We start from the raw sequence: 19,086 nt of genomic DNA on the forward strand, positions 1-19,086 counted from the left end.
CATCTTTTTAATGTCTTTCGTGAAAATAAGGATTCAGATAATTGTGCTGAAGTGCTAGAAAAAGAATGCATTAAAATGTTTGGCACTAAATCTTTGAATGATGAGCATGATTGCAACGTCGTTAGTATGAACTCTTTGAATATCCATAGTACTAGTGATGATTGCACTAGTCATGATGAAAATGTCTCTTATAAGCATGTCAACTTTTATGGAGTGCATAGAGTTTGCAAGTACACACCAAATAGGGAAGATAGATTTTGCAAGAGGCATAAGTATTTAGAAACTAAATGGTTGCAAGAGAGGCTAGATATTTGTGCTGAAAATTTAAAATTTCTTTGCCATCCTTCTGAACTTTGCAATGAACGTGATCATTTAAATCCCAATGCAAATTGTTTCATGATCGAATCGTGTCCAAAAATTGTGATGACTTGATTTCTCTTGCGCATCATAATGAACTTAGCTTGCTTATGGGTTATGAAGAAATGAAACGTATAACTAAGGATCTTCCAGAATTTGTCCTTGATAAAGTTCTTGATTTTGATCTAGAGGAAATTTATATGTATTGTGCAGTGAATTGCATTGAAAATCCTTACATTGCCAATTACATAAAGACAAGAAAACAAATAGAAGATGAAGAGAATACTAATGAAAGGGAAGATATTTCCTAATATCCTCCTATTCTTTCTTATGATGAATCAGGTAACGAGGAGGAGCCTTCTATTCAACCAATCTCATTAATAAGGAGCTCCAAAAAGAGGATTAAACCCATACATGATGCGAAGAAGAAAAAGAAAATATGGAGAAGAAAAGGTAAAAAGGTATCCCTCCCAAATGATGTTGCTCCTACTACTCATTATGATGATAATAGTTGCTATACTATTGGTGTTATCCATACTATTAATGATGAGAGTTATTATGCTTATGATATGAAAAGGCCCAAGCTTGGGGATACTATGTTTGATGAGAATGACACGTTTGAGAATTTATTTGCTGCAATTAATGTTTGTCCCAAGCTTGGGGATGCTATGCTTATTGAGGATGATATTTTTAACCTCCCAAGTTTTGATTTCCAAATTTGTTATGATGATAGCATGCCTCCTACTTATGATGATTATATTGATGAAAGTGGGTTTGGAAGAGTGTCAACTTTAGGAAGTAATGATCCCACTATTTTGGAGGATGTTGAATCTTATTGTGATAATTATGAAAGTGGATCTATATAGGTCATGACTTTATTTAGTAACGATTCCACTATCTTGGAAGAGGTTTCAATTTATTATGATAAGAACAAAGTTGCTACTTATGATGATTATTGCGATGATACTTATGCTATAAAAAGTAGTGATGATTATATTTATAGAACTTGTCATGATTATGATTACCCTTTTTCTGAACATTACTCTTTTAATGTGGAGACAATTTATAGTATTCGAGTTTCTTATGATACTCCCACTATTCTGAATGAGAAGAATTTTGCTTATGTGGAGAGTAATAAAACTTATATGCTTGGGGACCATGAAAAGAATGCTTTATGTGATGGATATTGTTGAATTCATTCATGATGCTACTGAAAATTATTATTAGGTAGGAGTATATGCTTGTAGGAATTGCAATAATATCAAGTTTCCTCTCTATGTGTTGAAAATCTTGAAGCTATGCTTGTTTTGCTTTCCTATGCTAGTTGATTATTGTTCTCATAAGTTGTTTGCTCACAAAATACCTATGCATAGGAAATGGGTTAGACTTAAATGTGCTAGTCATATGCTTCATGATGCTCCCTTTATGTTTCGATTCTTATCTTTTATGTGAGCATCGTTGTCATCATCATGCCTAGCTAAAAAGGCATTAAAGAAAAGCGCTTGTTGGGAGACAACCCAATACTTACCCCTACTATTTTTGTGTGTTCACATGATTATGATACTGTAGTAATCATGTTTATATATTTTGTTTCAATAAAGTGCCAAGTAGAACCTTTGGGAAGACTTGGGTGAAAGTTAATGCGATCTTGCTGTAAAAAACAGAAACTTTGCGCTCACAAGAATAATTGTCATTTTTAACAGAAGAGTGCTTTTAAGTTGATTCTTTCCGAAGAAGATTAATAGACAAATTCCTCACGTCCAAAAAATTATTTCAGAATTTTTGGAGTTACAGAAGTATTCGTGAGTTACAGATTACTATAGACTGTTCTGTTTTTGAGAGATTCTGTTTTCTATGTGTTGTTTGCTTATTTTGATGAATCTATGAGTAGTATCAGAGGGTATGAACCATAGAGAAGTTGGAATACAGTAGGTATTACACCAATATAAATAAATAATGAGTTCACAACAGTATCTAAGTGGTGATTTATTTGTTATACTAATGGAGCTTACGAGTTTTCTGTTGAGTTTTCTGTTGTGAAGTTTTCAACTTTTGGGTAAAGATTCGATGGACTATGGAATAAGGAGTGGCAAGAGCCTAAGCTTGGGGATGCCCAAGGCACCCTGTCGGTGTCAAAACCGGTGGATCTCGGGTAGGGGGTCCCGAACTGTGCGTCTAGGCAGATGGTAACAGGAGACAAGGGACACGATGTTTTTACCCAGGTTCGGGCCCTCTCGATGGAGGTAAAACCCTACTCCTGCTTGATTAATATTGATGATATGGGTAGTACAAGAGTAGATCTACCACGAGATCAGAGAGGCTAAACCCTAGAAGCTAGCCTATGGTATGATTGTTGTTTTTCCTATGGACTAAAACTCTCCGGTTTATATAGACACCGGAGAGGGCTAGGGTTAGACATAGTCGGTTACAATGGGAGGATATCTACATATCGTATCGCCAAGCTTGCCTTCCACGCCAAGGAAAGTCCCATACGGACACGGGACGAAGTCTTCAATCTTGTATCTTCATAGTCCGGGAGTCCGGCCAAAGGTCATAGTCCGGCCATCCGGACACCCCCCCTAATCCAGGACTCCCTCAGTAGCCCCTGAACCAGGCTTCAATGACAACGAGTCCGGCGCGCAAATTGTCTTCGGCATTCCAAGGCGGGTTCCCCCTCCAAATACTTCATAGAAGATGTTGAACACAAGGATAGTGTCCGACTCTGCAAAATAATTTCCACATACCATCGTAGAGAGAATAATATTCGTGCAAATCTAATCTGCTGACGTATTCCGTAGCGTGACATCATGTCATAGCCAAACCTTTATTCGAATCGTTTTACTGTCCCACCTCAGCATGTTTAGCGAGGCAGTTTCCTTGGCACGTCTTGTCAAAGCAGAGATCGTGTCCCCTTATTCCAGGATTCTCATCAATACGGGCGTGGGTAACCCAACCGTGCCATGGGTATGACTTCTTAATTGAAAGTGAGTCCCAGATGGTCACGAGGAGGGCTCTTGGTATTCAACCCCTTTATAAAGAGACCAAGGCTCGACTCCTTTCTTTCAATCCCATCAAATCCGCCTCCCGCCTCGAGTTCCAACACCCAAAGCTCCAGATTCAGGCGCTCCGGACCTTCGATGATGTCCGGCTCCGACCTTCAAGGCCGGTGGATGCCTTCCTCCGTTACGGAGGAAGACGTGCGAAGGCTGAGAGATGCCAGGTACCTAACCGGCGAAATCTTGCATAGGCTGCCTGCTCCAGGGTAGGCTATTCCCACTCCCTAGCCCGGTGAGAGCGTGGTGTTCACGTCTCACTTCCTTCGGGGGCTAGGCTTCTCGATTGATCCCTTCGTGAGGGGGCTCATGTTTTATTACGGGCTAGAATTTCACGACTTAGCTCCGGAGTCCATCCTCCAAACCTCATCGTTCATTGTTGTGTGTGAGGCCTTCCTCCATATTACTCCTCACTTCGGACTGTGGCTTAAGACCTTCAAGGTAGAGCCGAAGATAATCGAGGGGCAGCACGCAGAGTGCGGAGGTGCTCTTATAAGCAAGATTGCCGATGCTTCATGGCCCGAGGGCTCTTTCCAAGAGGAGTTCGGCTTATGGCAACGAGAGTGGTTTTACATCACAGCTCCCAGGGGCACCATATGGGTGGCACCACCTGCTTTTCGCTCGGGTCCCCCACCACGGCTAGCGTCATGGGTCAATAAAGGTCTTAACTGGGGGCCGTCCAAGGACGTGCCCTTGCTGCAGGGCCGCATTCGAGATCTCCTAGAAAGAGATATCAATTTGGCTGTAGTGGCGCAGGTTATGCTGATTCGCCGCATACTGCCCTGCAAACGTCGCCCCCTCCTCCTGTGGGAATTTAATCCGGAGGGACCGCGAGTCCTCCAACATTTTATGGGCACGACGCCCATGGAGATGTATAAATTGTTCTTTGGATCACAAGCAATGTGTCCGGACTTGTCTGAGGACGCAGGTCTGAGATGCAATCGCCCGGACACTCAAGTAAGTAGCCATGTACCTGGACACGGTACCCGTATGTTTATCATAAAAATTGCCCTTAAAAGAGCTATCCTTTGAACATGAGTGGATAGCGAAAGCAAAGCTTATCAGGTGTCCGCCCCCCTCCCTGAGACCACGCCGGATCGTGTGTTGACCAGGATGCTGGAGATTGCGTCTTTGGAAGAAGGCGAAGAGGGGAACCAAGAAGCTACCGCCTCCGCGAAGGAGGCTTTCAAGAAAGGAGGAATCGAGAATTCCCCTAACCAGGGAAAGAAAAGGACCGCCTCTGAAGACCCGGAGGCGACGACCTCAAAGCAGGGGAAGAAATCTTCGTCAGAGGGTCCGGCGCCAGAGAGTGCCCCGGCCGCATTGCGCCCCCAAGGGGATCGGCTCTCCACCGAGCCGTAAGTAAAGAGATGGGTTTTAAAATGAGTGACATCCCTGTTTTATTTCTGAGGAAGATAACCGAAATTTTACATTGCAGTTCGGATCTCAACCCTTCTCAGCAGAGCTCATCTTCAGGGGATCTTCTTCCGGAGATGATGGAGAGCGGAATGCCTCCCCCAGCTGTACCGTCTTGCGAGGCGGGCGACCCCGAGGTGTCGTCTCGGAGGGTTTCTCCAAATCCGGACCTCGAAAAAGGTCTTCGGACGAGTCCAGCACCTTCTGGTGCACGGTCGGAGGAGCTGAAGGATCTGCTCGGGCGAGCGTCTATCTCAGAAGAACACCGTGTGTTGATGAACATGGTGATTAGAAGGATTTCATCCGCGAAAAGCAGATTGTACGAGGCCGCCAGGAGTTTACTAATAGGTTTTAAGTTACGCAAAATGATGTACCTTTTGACAGATCTGCATATATAAAATGCGCCCTGTATAGATAGTAGCCCCTGAGTCTCTGTGTGTTCTCAAAAATGACGGCGCACAGAGGATCATAATCCCAGGTATAATATGTCGCCTTTCCTATGTAGGTGGCGAGGTGTTCGGTGGCTAGCTGGACTGATGAATTTGCCGAGCTAAAGCGGCAACTTGACGTGGCAGATGCCGACATCGCGCTTGTAAATGAGCGGCTGGACGAGGCACAAGGTATGTAATGTCTCCGAAGACATCTGGTAAGAGGAGCTTGATGATCGTACCTTATAACATGTGTGCTTAATGCAGATGGTGCCGCTGCCATGGAGAACCTTCGGGCGGAACTTGCCCGAGCCAAGGAGCAAGCCAGGAAAAGCGATGCGGCTGCCTTAAAGGCGGCTGAAGAGCTAAAAGCCGAACAGGCTGCTCACTGCCAAAGCAAGAAAGAAATGGCTGAGATGGCTCTAAAATTGAAGGATGCTGTCGACCGTTGTAAGCTTCTTGAAAAAGAAGATAGGGTGGCACAGAAGGACCTAGAAAAGGTCACTGCCGAGGCCAAGGACAATCGCTCTGCAATGAGAGCTATGAAGGAGGAGCTACGTCAGGCCGGAGATATCACGGCTGGAAAGCCCTATATGCTACGGATGAAGTTCGGGGATCCTAAATATGCTCCGTTGGACCGGAAGTGGAGTGCGGCGAACACTTATCTGGATTTGGCAGTGAGTGCTGCGGACGCGACCGAACACTTCCGGGGTCTAGATGACCACGAATTGGAAGAACTTTTTTGGGCACAGTTCCACAATCCAGAGCGCCCACTTTCGGTATCCGATCGTTTGGCCGCATGGGCGGAGCTGAACAGGTTATCCGGACTCACCATGAAGCATGTCGTGAGTCATCTGTGGCCGAAAGGGCCCGAGTCGAAGAGTTATTTTAGCTTGGTGCAGCAGTTCCTTGGTATGGTGCCGCATATTGATGCAATGAAGAGGTCAGCGTGCATAGAGGGTGCATAGATGGCTCTTGCCCGTGTCAAGACATACGGGGCGGAGATGAAGGCCAGTGTTGTTGCATCCTAGGATTCGGACGAAAGCCGAGTACTTGCCAAGCACTACTTTGAGGAAGTTCTGCAGGGCGCTCGTTTAATAGAGACGCAGTGCTCGAAGGATGTTGTGTTCAAATAACATGTGCTATTGTAAAACAATGTTTTGGTGGAATATAAAAGCTTTTTTATACTTGTGCTTTCAAGAATTAGAATACCTCCTGTGCGGCCGTTAATGTATATGTGTATATAACCTGAAAGATGGCAGTCGTTGGCTTCAGCCCCCACGGATATAATGCGGGGGTGTTTGCAGAAGGCGCATTTTCACACTTGATCCAATGTCTTGGTCCTATAAAGGAGGTGATAGCGCAGCGAACTAGGCAACCGGACTATAATGCTTTATCACTTTCACTTAGCCATAGGAGTTTGACAGTGGGGCTACTGAATAGCCCCTAGGGGCACCACACTCTCCCGAATTCGGGGCGCGTGGGTGCCTGACCTGGAAACAGCCCTTCGTTAATGCGGAGGAATCCTAAAGATTCCGGCAAGTCATCGAGTGGTTGACCAGTCTCTCGCTATATCATGACAGTCAATTTTTGGCTTTCTCTACTGAGGTGCTCGCCTGGCCGAACCGGGGCACAATCGCAGTAGCTCTCCTGGTGCCGCCTTAGCCGATAGAGCGAAACGTAAGGCAGCAAACACAGGAGCCGGGCAAACCCAACATTTGACCAAAGACATGATTCGGAGCTGATGCATATAAGGCCAAACTCACGACGCCGAACACTCCCTAAGGTATTCGGTCTTTATGAAAATGGTCTGAACAAAAGCCCTTGGTAAGAAGCCCCTGGTGTCCAGGTACACGCAAAATTCTGGCGTGGCCACATGCCAAGGCGCCAGCCTCCACCTTGGTTATAGCAAGAACCAGGGGATGTTATCAACAAGAGACAGTGAAAAAGGTTTACACAGGGTCTTAATCTGAAAAGAATCCTTGAAACAGGTCCCTACTGCACGTCTGCGCCTGTGTCTGCGTTGTGCCGTATCCTGGACGGGTGTAGCACGGTGTTTGTCTATAAAAGAGAGGAACTTAGTTGAAAACAATCATGCGAAAAAAATTGATGTTAAAATAAACAAAGTATAATACAGAAAATGGGTAGAATTGAGCTTTATTGTCTCTTGGTGTAAACGCGCGGAGCCCCTTGTTCAAGGGTATGCGGCTATTAGGCCTTTGTGTGTGTACGTCGGACTCGTCGAGCCATGTTCGGGGTCTTGAACAACCTGTTTAGGTGCTCTAACTAGTAGAGCTGGTTTAGTGTGCGGCTGTCAAGGCAGCCGCACCATCGTCCGCGCTCGAGGGACGCTCGATATTTCCCTTTAATGAGATGATGCCTCGTGGACCGGGCATTTTGAGTGTGAGGGATGCATAATGCGGTATTGCGTTAAAGCGGGCGAAAGCTTCGCGTCCCAGTAGTGCTTGATAGCTACTTATGAATGGGGCGATGTGAAAGGTTAGCTTTTCGCTTTGGAAGTTGTCAGGGGAGCCGAACATAACTTCTAGAAAGAGGGAACCCGTACAATGGGTATCTGGGCCTGGCGTGACCCCTTGAAAGGAAGTGTTGCCATGGCGAATTATTGCTGGGTTTATCCCCATTTTGCGGACTGTGTCCTGATATAGCAGGATTAGATCACTGCCGCCGTCCATTAGGACTTGTGTAAAGTGGAGTCCGCCAATTATTGGATCTAAGACCATAGCAGTCCAGCCTGCGTTCCGGATACCTCTAGAGTAATCATGATGATCGAAGGTGATTGGTTGTAACAACCAGTGGCGGGACTCCTCTGGGACAGGCCGTATGGCGCGTATCTCCATAGGCGCCACTCTGTTTTCCCTTTTGTCACATGAAGTGAGTTTACTGTTTTGACTTCTTGTGGGAACTTCTTTTGTTCTCTAGTGCTCTGCTTGTGGGGTTCATCGTCGTCCTCACTTGGTATGTCGAGCCCCTTGTGTTCGGTGTTGAGTTTGCCGGATTGCTTGAAGACCCGACAATCTCTATGGGTGTGGTTTGCAGGCCTCCCGGTAGTACTGTGGATTTGGCATATTTTGTCCAGGATTTTGTTGAGGTTAGATAGCTCATCCTTATTATCTTTAGGGGCGGCTTTTTCGGATTCTTCTGAGAGCTTTTGAATTCGGCATTGACTGCCGTGCTCTTCGGGCTGTTATCCTTGATCCAGCGTTGTTCCTTGCTACGACGTGGTTTCCCGTTTCCATCTCTGACTTCGGATGTACTTGGGTCGCTGGTGCTGCTTCTTGGCAACCATCTATCCTCTCCTGCGCAAAAGCGGGTCATGAGGCTTGTCAATGCAGCCATTGTTCTTGGCTTTTCTTGGCCGAGGTGTCTGGCGAGCCATTCATCTCGAACGCTATGTTTGAAAGCTGCTAGGGCTTCGGCGTCCGGACAATCGACTATCTGATTCTTTTTAGTAAGGAATCTGTTCCAGAGTTTCCGGGCCGACTCTCCGGGTTGTTGAGTTATATGACTTAGATCGTCTGCGTCCGGATGTCGGACATAGGTCCCTTGAAAATTTGCCCGAAAAGCATGCTTGAGCTCTTCCCAACTTCCTATGGTGTTTTCGGGAAGGCTTTTAAGCCAATGCCGGGCTGGCCCTTTGAGCTTGAGGGGTAAGTATTTTATAGCGTGGAGGTCATCTCCTCTAGCCATATGTATGTGGAGGATATAATCCTCAATCCAGACTCCAGGGTCTGTTGTTCCGTCGTATGCCTCTATGTTTACGGGCTTGAATCCCACTGGAAATTCATGGTCCAACACCTCGTCGGTGAAACATAGGGGATGTGCGACGCCCCTGTATTTGGGTGTGCCGTGATGTTCGGATATTTGTTGCATTGCATTGCTTACTAGAGCTTGCTTTCTTGGCCCGTAGATAGATCTAGTTGGGCCGTCTTTCTGATGTGAATCCTTGTGCGGATCGCGTGCCGGATTGAGCGCGGCATTCTTTGCCGCTTTATGTCGGTCATGGGGTCGTCTATCCGACCTAGTGGATTCCTTGTTTTTTGACCGTGGGGGCTCTAAGGCCTCCTCATCAAATTCCGGTAGTAATTTTCGCTTCGGATAGCTCTTTGTGTGGTGACTGCCGCCGTACTTGTGTGCTGTGTTGAGTACTTTGCCCCATCTGATTCTGAGTGCATCTTCTGCTGTTTTGAGCTTCCGCTTCTGCTTTTTCAGGCTACGCGTAGTGGCGACGAGCCTTTGGTGGAGGTTCTTCTGCTCCAGCAACTTGTCCGGCGTGAGGTCGTCCGGACTATTATTTTCGCCGGGGTCGGGTTGTTTGGTTTGTTTATCCAAGTTGCCCTGTTCGGACGGTTGCTCGATGGCATGTTCGTCGTTTGCCGGTTCGTCCTGCTCTATGGCTGGGTCTCTGTCAAGGTGGGGTTTGGCGCGGCACTTACGCCGCCGATTTGATTGCTTTTCGAGGGAACGATCCCTCATTGTGCCCTTTTGATCCTCGTTGTTGTTTCTTTTAGGTGTGTCCACCATGTATACATCGTGGGATGAGGTGGTTGTCCAGTGCCCTATAGGCGCTGGTTCTTGTTCGTCTTCTTCATCGGGGTCCATACCGTCGATGTCTTCGGAGTCGAAGTCGAGCATGTCGGTTAAATCGTCGACAGTGGCTACGAAGTGGGTGGTGGGTGGGCTTCGAATTTCTTGTCGTCCGCATCCCAACCTTGCTGACCATAGTCCGGCCAGGGCTCTCCTGATAAAGAGAGAGACTTTAGTGAATTCAGGATGTCGCCAAAGGGCGAGTATTGAAAGATGTCCGCGGTGGTGAACTCCATGATCGGAGCCCAATTGGGTTCGATCGGGAGGGGTGCGGAAGATTCGGAGTCCGGAAAGGAGTCCGGCACCTTGGAGTCACGAGCTCCACGAAGGACAAGATTGGAGTTCGGCTCGATCACCGTAGAGATTGCAGCCCCCGAGGCGGCGTCCAGCCACCCGTCCTCGACCGGCACAGTCGGCTCTGAGCTAAGGGTCAGAGCGGACACCTGAGCGGCACTCTGGGCACTGTCCGGCGGCAGAGCTAGATCATGCCCATCATGACAGTGCGGCGCGCTCGGCTGTGGCTCGAATCCGTCGAAGATCAAGTCTCCGCGGATGTCAGCCGTGTAGTTTAAACTTCCAAATCTGACCTGATGGCCAGGGGCGTAGCTTTCGATCTGCTCCAGATGGCCAAGTGAATTGGCCCGCAATGAAAAGCCGCCGAATACGAAGATCTGTCCGGGGAGAAAAGTCTCACCCTGGACCGTGTCGTGGTTGATGATCGAAGAAGCCATCGGGCCTAAAGGTGACGACACAGAGGAACTCTCAATGAAAGCACCAATGTCGGTGTCAAAACCGGCAGATCTCGGGTAGGGGGTCCCGAACTATGCGTCTAGGCGGATGGTAACAGGAGACAAGGGACACGATGTTTTTACCCAGGTTCGCGCCCTCTCGATGGAGGTAAAACCCTACTCCTGCTTGATTAATATTGATGATATGGGTAGTACAAGAGTAGATCTACCACGAGATCAGAGAGGCTAAACCCTAGAAGCTAGCCTATGGTATGATTGTTGTTTTTCCTACGGACTAAAACTCGCTGGTTTATATAGACACCGGAGAGGGCTAGGGTTACATAGAGTCGGTTACAATGGGAGGAGATCTACATATCGTATCGCCAAGCTTGCCTTCCACGCCAAGGAAAGTCCCATCCGGACACGGGACGAAGTCTTCAATCTTGTATCTTCATAGTCCGGGAGTCCGGCCAAAGGTCATAGTCCGGCCATCCGGACACCCCCTAATCCAGGACTCCCTCACACCCCAAGGTAATATTCAAGGACAACCAAAAGCCTAAGCTTGGGGATGCCCCGGAAGGCATCCCCTCTTTCGTCTTCGTTCATCGGTAACTTTACTTAGAGCTATATTTTTATTCACCACATGATATGTGTTTTGCTTGGAGCGTCAATTTTATTTTATTTTGTTTTGCTTGCTGTTTGAATAATATCCCAAGATCTGAAATTTTAAATGTTAGAGAGTCTTCCCATAGTTGCTCAATTATTCGACTACTCATTGATCTTCACTTATATCTGTTGGAATAGTTTGTCATTTGTTGTAGTGCTTCACTTATATCTTTTTAGAGCATGATGGTAGTTTTATTTTTGAAGAAATAGATGAACTCTCATGCTTCACTTATATTATTTTGAGAGTCTTAAACAACATGGTAATTTGCTTAGGTTATGAATTTAGTCCTAATATGATGGGCATCCAAGAGGGATATAATAAAAACTTTCATATAAAGTGCATTGAATACTATGAGAAGTTTGATTCTTTATGATTGTTTTGAGATATGAATATGGTGATATTAGAGTCATGCTAATGGAGTAGTTGTGAATTTGAGAGATATTTGTGTTAAAGTTTGTGATTCCCGTAGCATGCACGTATGGTGAACCGTTATGTGATGAAGTCAGAGCATGATTTATTTATTGATTGTCTTCCTTATGAGTGGAGGTCGGGATAGCGCGATGGTTAACTCCTACTAACCCTTCCCCTAGGAGCATGCGTGTAGTACTTTGTTTTGATGACTTTTAGATTTTTGCAATAAGTATGTGAGTTCTTTATGACTAATGTTGAGTCCATGGATTATACGCACTATCACCCTTCCACCATTGGTAGCCTCTCTAGTGCCGCACAACTTTTGCGGTAACATACACCCACCATATACCTTCCTCAAAACAGCCACCATACCTACCTATTATGGCATTTCCATAGCCATTCCGAGATATATTGCCATGCAACTTTCCACCATTCCGTTTATTATGACACGCTCCGTCATTGTCATATTGCCTTGCATGATCATGTAGTTGACATTGTATTTTTGGCAAAACCACCATTCATAATTCTTTCATACAAGTCACTCTTGATTCATTGCACGTCCCGGTACACCACCGAAGGCATTCATATAGAGTCATATTTTGTTCTAAGCATCGAGTTGTAATTCTTGAGTTGTAAGTAAATAAAAGTGTGATGATCATCATTATTAGAGCATTGTCCCAGTGAGGAAAGGATGATGGAGACTATGATTCCCCCACAAGTCGGGATGAGACTCAGAACGAAAAAAAAAGAAAAAAAGAGGTCATAAAAAAGAGAAGGCCCAAAAAAAGAACAAAAAATGAGAGAAAAAGAGAGAAGGGGCAATGCTACTATCCTTTTACCACACTTGTGCTTCAAAGTAGCACCATGATCTTCATGATAGAGAGTCTCCTATATTGTCACTTTCATATACTAGTGGGAATTTTTCATTATAGAACTTGGCTTGTATATTCCAATGATGGGCTTCCTCAAAATTCCCTAGGTCTTCGTGAGCAAGAAAAGTGGATGCACACCCACTTAGTTTCTTTTTGAGCTTTCATACACTTATAGCTCTAGTGCATCCGTTGCATGGCAATCCCTACTCACTCACATTGACATCTGTTGATGGGCATCTCCATAGCCCATTGATACGCCTAGTTAATGTGAGACTATCTTCCTCCTTTTTGTCTTCTCCACAACCACCATCCTATTCCACCTATAGTGCTATGTCCATGGCTCACGCTCATGTATAGCCTGAAGATTGAAAAGGTTTGAGAATACTAAAGTATGAAACAATTGCTTGGCTGAAACCGGGGTTGTGCATGATTTAAATATTTTGTGTGATGAAGATAGAGCATAGCGAGACTATATGGTTTTGTAGGGATAGCTTTCTTTGGCCATGTTATTTTGAGAAGACATGATTGCTTTGTTAGTATGCTTCAAGTATTATTGTTTTTATGTCAATATTAAACTTTTGTTTTGAATCTTATGGATCTGAATATTCTTGCCACAATAGAGAAGATTACATTGATAAATATGTTAGGTAGCATTCCACATCAATTCTGTTTTTGTCATTTACTTACTCGAGGACGAGCAGGAATTAAGCTTGGGGATGCTTGATACGTCTCCAATGTATCTATAATTTTTGATGTATTCATGCCATGTTTATAATATTTCTACATGATTTTGGTATGATTTGGTTAGAACTAACCCAGACTGACGCTGTTTTCAGCAGAACTACCGTGGTGTTGTTTTTGTGTAGAAATAGAAGTTCTCGGAATGCGCTGAAAATCAACGGAGATTTTTTCTAGAAAATATAAAAAATACTGGAATAAAAAGTTATCGGAGAGGAGTCCCATGGGGACCACGAGGGTGGAGAGTGCGCCCCCTCCTAGGGCATGCCCCTGTGCCTCGTGGACACCCCGTGCGTCCTCCTAACTTGTTCTCGAAGCCAAACCCTCCTATAAATAAAGAAACCCCCGAAACATAACCTAGATCGGGAGTTCCGCTGTCGGAAGCCTCTGTAGCCACCAAAACCTCTCAGGAGCCCGTTCCTGGCACCCTGCCGGAGGGGGAATCCATCACCGGTGTCCATCTTCATCTTCCCGACGCTCTCCATGACGAGGAGGGAGTAGTTCATCCTCGGGGCTGAGGGTATGTACCAGTAGCTATGTGTTTGATCTCTCTCTCTCTCTCTCGTGTTCTTGATTTGGCACGATCTTGATGTACCGCGAGCTTTGCTATTATAGTTGGATCTTATGATGTTTCTCCCCCTCTACTCTCTTGTAATGGATTGAGTTTTCCCTTTGAAGTTATCTTATCGGATCGAGTCTTTAAGGATTTGAGATCACTTGATGTATGTCTTGCATGTGCTTATCTGTGGTAACAATGGGATATCACGTGATCTACTTGATGTATGTTTTGGTGATCAACCTGTGGGTTCAGTGACCTTGTGAACTTATGCATAGGGGTTGGCACATGTTTTCGTCTTGACTCCCCGGTAGAAACTTTGGGGCACTCTTTGAAGTTTTTGTGTTGGTTGAATAGATGAATCTGAGATTGTGTGATGCATATCGTATAATCATACCCACGCATACTTGAGGTGATATTGGAGTATCTAGGTGACATTAGGGTTTTTGTCGATATGTGTCTTAAGTTGTTATTTTACTATGAACTCTAGGGATGTTTGTGACACTTATAGGAATAGCCCAATGGATTGATCGGAAAGAATAACTTTGAGGTGGTTTCGTACCCTACATTAATCTCTTCGTTTGTTCTCCGCTATTAGTGACTTTGGAGTGACTCTTTGTTGCATGTTGAGGGATAGTTATATGATCCAATTATGTTATTATTGTTGAGAGAACTTGCACTAGTGAAAGTATGAACCCTAGGCCTTGTTTCGAAGCATTGAAATTCCGTTTGTGCTCACTTTTATCATTAGTTATCTGGCTGTTTTTTTATAATTTCATATTACAAAAACCTATATCTACCATCCATATTGCACTTGTATCACCATCTCTTCACCAAACTAGTGCACCTATACAATTTACCATTGTATTGGGTGTGTTGGGACACAAGAGACTCTTTGTTATTTGGTTGTAGGGTTGTTTGAGAGAGACCATCTTCATCCCACGCCTCCCATGGATTGATAAACCTTAGGTCATCCACTTGAGGGAAATTTGCTAGCGTCCTACAAACCTCCGCACTTGAAGGCCCAACAACGTCTACAAGAAGAAGGTTGCGTAGTAGACATCAAAGTCTTTTCTATATGTCTCCAACATATCTATAATTTTTGATGTATTCATGTCATGTTTATAATATTTCTACATCATTTTGGTATGATTTGGTTAGAACTAACCCGGACTGACGTTGTTTTCAGCAGAACTACCGTGGTGGTGTTTTTGTGCAGAAATAAAAGTTCTCGGAATGCGCTGAAAATCAAAGGAGATTTTTTCTAGAAAATATAAAAAATACTAGAACAAAAAGTTATCGGAGAGGAGTCCCGTGGGGCCCACGATGATGGAGGGCATGCCCCTGTGCCTCGTGGACACCCCGTGGGTCCTCCTGACTTGTTCTCGATGCCAAACCCTCCTATAAATACAAAAAACCCTGAAACATAACCTAGATCGACAGTTCCGCCGCCGCAAGCCTCTGTAGGCACCAAAAACCTCTCGGGAGCCCAAATCGGCACCCTACCGGAGAGGGAATCCATCACCGGTGGCCATCTTCATCATCCCAGCGCTCTCCATGACGAGGAGAGAGTAGTTCACCATCGGGGCTGAGGGTATGTACAAGTAGCTATGTGTTTGATCTCTCTCTCTCTCTCTCGTGTTCTTGATGTGGCACGATCTTGCTGTACCGCGAGCTTTGCTATTATAGTTGGATCTTATGATGTTTCTCCCCCTTTATCTTCATGTAATGGATTGAGTTTTCCCTTTGAAGTTATCTTATCAGATTGAGTCTTTAAGGATTTGAGAACACGTGATGTATGTCTTGCATGTGCTTATCTGTTGTGACAATGGGATATCACGTGATCTACTTGATGTATATTTTGGTGATCAACTTGCGGGTTCAGTGACCTTGTGAACTTATGCATGGGGTTGGCACACATTTTCGTCTTGACTCTCCCGTTGAAACTTTGGGACACTCTTTAAAGTTCTTTGTGTTGGTTGAATAGATGAATCTGAGATTGTGTGATGCATATCATATAATCATACCCGCGGATACTTGAGGTGACGTTGGAGTATCTACGTGACATTAGGGTTTTGGTTTATGTGTGTCTTAAGGTGTTATATTACTATGAACTCTGGTTGTTTGTGAGATTTATAGGAATAGCCCAAAGGATTGATCGGAAAGAATAACTTTGAGGTGGTTTCGTACCCTACAATAATCTCTTCGTTTGTTTTTCGCTATTAGTGACTTTGGAGTGACTTTTTGTTGCATGTTGAGGGACTGTTATATGATCCAATTATGTTATTATTGTTGAGAGAACTTGCACTAGTGAAAGTATGAACCCTAGGCCTTGTTTCCTACCATTGCAACACCGTTTACGCTCACTTTTATCGCTTGCTACCTTGCTGTTTTTATATTTTCAGATTACAAATACCCATATCTACCATCCATATTGCACTCGTATCACCATCTCTTAGCCGAACTAGTGCACCTATACAATTTACCATTGTATTGCGTGTGTTGGGGACACAAGAGACTCTTTGTTATTTGGTTGCAGGGTTGTTTGAGAGAGACCATCTTCTGAAGGAAATATGCCCTAGAGGCAATAATGAAGTTATTATTTATTTCCTTATATCATGATAAATGTTTCTTATTCATGCTAGAATTGTATTAACCGGAAACATAATACATGCGTGAATACATAGAGAAACATAATGTCACTAGTATGCCTCTACTTGACTAGCTCGTTAATCAAAGATGGTTAAGTTTCCTAACCATAAACATGAGTTGTTATTTGATTAACGGGATCACATCATTAGGAGAATGATGTGATTGACTTGACCCATTCCGTTAGCTTAACACTTGATCATTTAGTATGTTGCTATTGCTTTCTTCATGACTTATACATGTTGCTATAACTATGAGATTATGCAACTCCCGTTTACCAGAGGAACACTTTGTGTGCTACCAAATATCACAACGTAACTGGGTGATTATAAAGGTGCTCTACTGGTGTCTCCAAAGGTACTTGTTGGGTTGGCGTATTTCGAGATTAGGATTTGTCACTCCGATTGTCGGAGAGGTATCTCTGGGCCCACTCGGTAATGCACATCACTATAAGCCTTGCAAGCATTGTAACTAATGAGTTAGTTGCGGGATGATGTATTACGGAACGAGTAAAGAGACTTGCCGGTAACGAGATTGAACCAGGTATTGAGATACCGATGATTGAATCTCGGGCAAGTAACATACCGATGACAAAGGGAACAACGTATGTTGTTATGCGGTTTGACCGATAAAGATATTCGTAGAATATGTGGGAGCCAATATGAGCATCCAGGTTCCTCTATTGGTTACTGACCGGAGACGTGCCTCGGTCATGTCTACATAGTTCTCGAACCCGTAGGGTCCGCACGCTTAAAGTTCGATGACGGTTATATTATGAGTTTATGTATTTTGATGTACCGAAGGTAGTTCGGAGTCCCGGATGAGATCGGGGACATGACGAGGAGTCTCGAAATGGCCGATACGTAAAGATCAATATATTGGACGACTATATTCGGACTTCAGAAAGGTTCCGAGTGATTCGGGTATTTTTCGGAGTACCGGAGAGTTACGGGAATTCGCCGGGGAGTATATGGGCTTTATTGGGCCATACGAGAATAGAGGGGAGAGGCCAAAAGGAAGGAGGCCTGCGCCCCCCCCCCTCTGGTTCGAGTTGGACAAGGGGTGCAGCCCCCTTTTCCTTCTCCCTCTCCTCCTCTTTCCTTCTCTCCTACTCCAACAAGGAAAGGAGGAGTCCTACTCCCGGTGGGAGTAGGACTCCCCCCTTGGCACACCCTCCTCCTTGGTCGGCGGCCTTCTCCCTTGCTCCTTTATATACGGGGGCAGGGGGGCACCCCAAGAGACAACAATTGATCTCTTGATATCTTAGCCGTGTGCGGTGCCCCCCTCCACCATAGTCCTCCTCGATAATATTGTAGCGGTGCTTAGGCGAAGCCCTGCGACGGTAGAACATCAAGATCGTCACCATGCCGTCATGCTGATGGAACTCTCCCTCGACACTCGGCTGGATCGGAGTTTGAGGGACGTCATCGAGCTGAACGTGTGCAACAACTCGGAGGTGCCGTAGTTTCGGTGCTTGATCGGTCGGGCCGTGAAGACGTACGACTACATCAACCGCGTTGTTCTAACGCTTCCGCTTTCGGTCTACAAGGGTACGTGGACGACACTCTCCCCTCTCGTTGATATGCATCACCATGATCTTGCGTGTGCGTATGATTTTTTTTGAAATTACTACGTTCCCCAACAGTGGCATCCGAGCCTAGGTTTTATGCGTTGATGTTATATGCACGTGTAGAACACAAGTGATTTGTGGGCGATACAAGTCATACTACTTACCAGCATGTCATACTTTGGTTCAGCGGTATTGTTGGATGAAGCGGCCCGGACCAACATTACGCATACTCTTACACGAGACTGGTTCTACCGACGTGCTTTGCACATAGGTGGCTAGCGGGTGTCAGTTTCTCCAACTTTAGTTGAACCGAGTGTGGCTACGCCCGGTCCTTGAGAAGGTTAAAATATCACTAACTTGACGAACTATCATTGTGGTTTTGATGCGTAGGTAAGAACGGTTCTTGCTCAGCCCGTAGTAGCCACGTAAAACTTGCAACAACAAAGTAGAGGACATCTAACTTGTTTTTGCAGGGCATGTTGTGATGTGATATGGTCAAGACGTGATGAGATATAAGTTGTTATATGAGATGATCATGTTTTGTTGAAGTTATCGGCAACTGGCTGAAGCCTTATGGTTGTCTCTTTATTACATAAGATGCAAGCGCCAAATAAATGCTTTACTTTCTCGCTATGCGATAGCAATAGTTGCAAGAGCAATAGTTGGCGAGACGACTGAGGGAGTCCCGGATTAGGGGGTGTCCGGATGACCGGACTATAACCTTTGGCCGGACTCTTGAACTATGAAGATACAAGATTGAAGACTTCGTCCCGTGTCCGGATGGGACTTTCCTTGGCGTGGAAGGCAAGCTTGACGATACAGATATGTAGATCTCCTCCCATTGTAACCGACTCTGTGTAACCCTAGCCCTCTCCGGTGTCTATATAAACCGTAGAGTTTTAGTCCATAGGACGAACAACAATCATACCATAGCTTCTAGGGTTTACCCTCTCTAATCTCGTGGTAGATCTACTCTTGTACTACCCATATCATCAATATTAATCAAGCAGGAGTAGGGTTTTACCTCCATCGAGAG

The 19,086-nt window shown here is 45.1% G+C and overlaps 1 pseudogene; it reads right to left on the reverse strand.

The window, feature by feature from the left end:
* Positions 1-19,086, reverse strand: part of LOC119350740 — a 53,543-nt pseudogene that overhangs the window by 17,547 nt on the left and 16,910 nt on the right.

Source organism: Triticum dicoccoides, chromosome 1B, assembly GCF_002162155.2.
Source record: "Triticum dicoccoides isolate Atlit2015 ecotype Zavitan chromosome 1B, WEW_v2.0, whole genome shotgun sequence".
NCBI classification, from domain to species: domain Eukaryota; kingdom Viridiplantae; phylum Streptophyta; class Magnoliopsida; order Poales; family Poaceae; genus Triticum; species Triticum dicoccoides.